Raw genomic sequence first — 4,234 nt, 5'->3', positions numbered from 1 at the left:
GAATTCTAGTCAATGATTTTCCTCTTGTGGGACCTAGGCTTTGATTTATGTTCCCCTTGAATAGTGAGGCTACCAAAAAAAAAAAAAATTATGGTTCCTGGCACAGGCAAATGCCTGTAGATCAAATACAGCATCTGTAATTAAACTACCTCTTTAGGTTCTTGTCTTTTCTAAGATTTTAGACTGATTCCTTATTAGGTGGTCACATCTCCAGTCCTTTTAATTTTTTTTGTTAAATTTCCTGCAGCATTTTTGTTTTAAGCCTTAGGTTAGTCCAGATAGTTTTACCCACCATTACTAGAAATGGAAAGCCTTATTACCTACTATACAAACTGTTGAATACTACTTTTGTTTTTGGTTGCATCTTACCAATAAATTGGTGCCTCCAATTTATTAGCATAATGAACCAATAAATTGGTGCCTCCAATTTATTAGCATACAGAATATTTCAATGCTAAGTGTAAATCAGGTCAGCTCCTAGATTTATTCAGCTTCTCATATCTACTAAATCATTTTACCTTTTACTGTTCAGCTTTCCAGTTCCCCAAATTTTATTTTATTTATCTTTTCTCCTCTCCTATTCTTTTTTTTATCCCTTATAGGGCTCTGTTGTTTCAAAAAATATATCTTTAATGTTCTTTTAGTGGGCTTTCTTAAGGGAACAGAGTAAAGGCATATGTTCATCATTAACCCAAGTTTTCCTCATTTGTTTTTCAGCATGGTACATGATGTTTTCCAAGGAGTCAGGTGATTAGTTTGTGCCCAACCAGATAAAACAGGATAACTTCCATGTCTCAAGATCTTTAACTTAATCCCATCTGCAAAGTCTCTTTTACCACATAGAGTAATGTATTCACAAATTCTTTGGATTAGGATTTGAACCTTATTGTAGGCCATTATTATGGCTACTACACCCATAGTGGTTAACATGATCTCCTTTTATTCCTGAACATAATTGGATTGAGCCAGTTAATGAATTCTCATATTTTATTTCTGCTGTTTTCTCTTGGTTCACTTGGCATGTGGTAACCTTTTTCTACCCGTCAACAAAATAATGAAGATGAGAAATACAGAATTAGAAGGAGTTTTGAGAGTGCTTAATTCATTACCTCTGTCCCTTTGAATCTTATGCAAGGTACCTTTTATCTTATTCAGTTATTCATTACAATATGCTAGTTGTACTAAGCAAAAGGTAACAATGGTGAAGATTTAAAATGTTTTTTGGTCCCAGCCCTGGATGATACTGCTTGGCAGGCTGAGGTCACATGGGAGGACTGACTTTGATTCCCTGCCCACCCTGAAATATTTAGGCATTGGTTGCATATGCCTGTACTCTCAACTGCTCTAAGTTGAGGCTGAGGAAATAAGATTTCAAGCTTGCAGCCAGGGTGGGCCACATAGCAAGATCCTATCTGAAAAGGGTGCCAAGTGTGGTGGCACAAGTCTATGGTCCCAGGTACCCAAGAGGCTGAGACCAGATGATTGTGACACAGAGAGACTCTGTCTAAAACACTTTCCTACAACACACACCATAATAATTAAGTTAAATTTTAAAAATGCTCTTTGAATTTTCATGGTGTCCCTCATGCCAGTGTTGGTTTTATCATGGAATAGTTCTTTTGGGAAGTATGCTGATAGCTAAAGAATATCTGAAGAGTCTGACAGTTCAACTTGTAAATAAAAAGATTAATTATATTGAAGGTAGACCATGCTGTCTCCTGTTTAAAGTGCCCCTGGCTAATGCTAATTCATTATGGAATTATAAATTGAAATTGGTTTGTCTGTATCCTCAGGGTCTTGGCATTTATTAGGATTCATCAATATATTATTTCCATGTAAACTTCATTTAAAAAATTATATATTACATATTTTGTATCAGTAACAGAAATCACAATTTTATGTTAGTATGGAGTGACATCATCTTCCTTTTTTCAGCTATCAGATGTTTCATTACTATGTTGGAATCTAACACATTGTAGCATTTATAAGTTATTTCTAGTATAGCTCATTATACTTCAGTTATGCCCTCTTGGCTGTCATTAAGTGGACTTTCTTTTTTTTGCATAAAAATAAACTCGTTCTTTTTTTATGGCATAAAATTCATTTATTTATTTTTTGATATATATTTTTATATTCTCCTTATTTCTCACCCTCTGCCATTTCCCACCCACCTCCCACACTGTCTCTGGTATCTTCAGTTGCTTTCCTTTCCTTTTTATTTTTTTCCTCATTTCATTGATTCACAAAATATTTTAGTTAATCTAAATGCTTTCAATAGCAAGTTCAGCTGATATATACATATCTGTGAACACATACTGACTTTAGGCATGAAACTCTGTGGGTCGAATAAATATACTATAAAGTAGCACCTAGCTGATGCTATATAGCTTACTATGGTCATTAAATAGGTATTTTTTAATAAATTTTTTAATTTCAAGAAAGGCAGTTTTAGTTTTAATAAATTGAAATAAGAAAATGTTAAGAGAACTTTGCTTAAGACTTAAGTCCAGGAAACAGGTTAGGATTCTGTTTGAATAGTAGGTACATAGACTTGTCAACAACTCAAGAGAAGACAAAAATCCTTAACTCTGGAAAACAAAGCATAGAAGAAGATCAGTAATGTTTTAGTCACAAGTCATAAAATTCTATTTTACCAACTCAGTCTCATGTACTTTATCTTATGTTGTAGTCCAATCTTTTCATTTAAATTCTGGAAGATAACATTCAACTCTGGCTGACTTTCTACTACTAGGACTTGATCCTATGGTTTTTTTTTTTTTTTCTCTCATGAGTAGTGATTATTTTATATACACCTCTCTTTTTGGTTTTGCCTTCTGAATTAGCCAAAGTGATAAGCGATGTAAGGAATACAATCTGAATATGAAGAAAAATAGTATACATAGGTATTAAACCCACAGCTACATTCTTCTTAGCCTCCTGTTTTAACCTAGCAGTTTTCAGTTTTAACGTCACATAACAGATGGTATTCACATGTTGGATATATCCTATGAGCACACCATGGACTTTACAAATTTTTCTATAAGCTACCTATCATAATATCTATTTTCTCCTGTTCTGTGGAACATTTAGGAATACAAGTTAGTGTGAATAGTGTTATGATAGGATAACTGCACTAATTTATTCTAAAATAAATAATTCAGTTGTTCATCCTTGAAATAGTATTAGTAACATATTATTTTCTATACATCTGTGATAGTATAAAATTCAACTAATCTAACAGAGTTTAAGATTAACACTGCCTTACATTGGGTAGAACTTCATTTCTTTCTCAAAGTAAAATGTGAGCAGTTATGGCAACTTTCTAGTAAGAAGTCATCAAAGACCTAGGCACCCTATATCTTGTTGCTCTGCTAGTCCTCATTATAGCATACTTCATTCACGTGGGCTAAGATGACTTTCTTAACATCTGAATTCCAGACATCCAGAAGAGTATAAAATGCCAATGAAGGTCTATGTCCTTGCTGTTGAGGACATGACCTTCAAATAGTAAATGTTATTTTTGATCAACTTCAGTAGATCAGAATATAGACACATGGAACTACACCTACCTGCAGAGTAGCATGGGGAATGTCTTAAATTGGAGAGGCCAACTCTAGCTTAAAACCAGAGGTTCTCTTACTATGAGGGACTAAGGGGGACAGTTGGAAGTATATGTCATAACATTTCTCCTAAGTGTATTATTTCTGGGTACTTGATAACCACTAGCTTAACAAGATTATCCTCCCAGACTATGAGTATTGTAGTACCCAGTTTGCTTTTCCTTCATGCCAAACTGGTTGACATATATTTCCTGTGGTCCTGTGTCTGGATCATTAACCACATGAGTATACTGAGCTTAAAATGGGAAACATAGTTTGAGACCCATCTTACTCAATTTTTAAATTGATTTTCTCTTCACAGTTTAAATTTTAATGAGAATCTTATTTGTGCTGGGGTACAGGAATTATTGTGAACAAATCTAAATGGTTAGGCTTATCATTTACTCAGGAGAAATAATAAAGCTGAGCCAAATGGAAATTATCATGTAGTGTTGACATTCAGAAAATAGACACACACACACACACACACACACACACACACACACACATGTTAAGAAAATATAAAAGGAAACAATTTTGTCACTATCCTTTAAAAATGTGCTCTTTTTATATTTTCTTTCTTTCTTTTTTTTTTTTTACTTTTTTAAAAAAACATTCGTTCACATTTTTTACCA

This window comes from Tupaia chinensis, unplaced genomic scaffold, assembly GCF_000334495.1.
Source record: "Tupaia chinensis unplaced genomic scaffold, TupChi_1.0 Scaffold000184_1, whole genome shotgun sequence".
NCBI lineage: Eukaryota > Metazoa > Chordata > Mammalia > Scandentia > Tupaiidae > Tupaia > Tupaia belangeri.
This window is presented reverse-complemented; position numbering follows the sequence as displayed.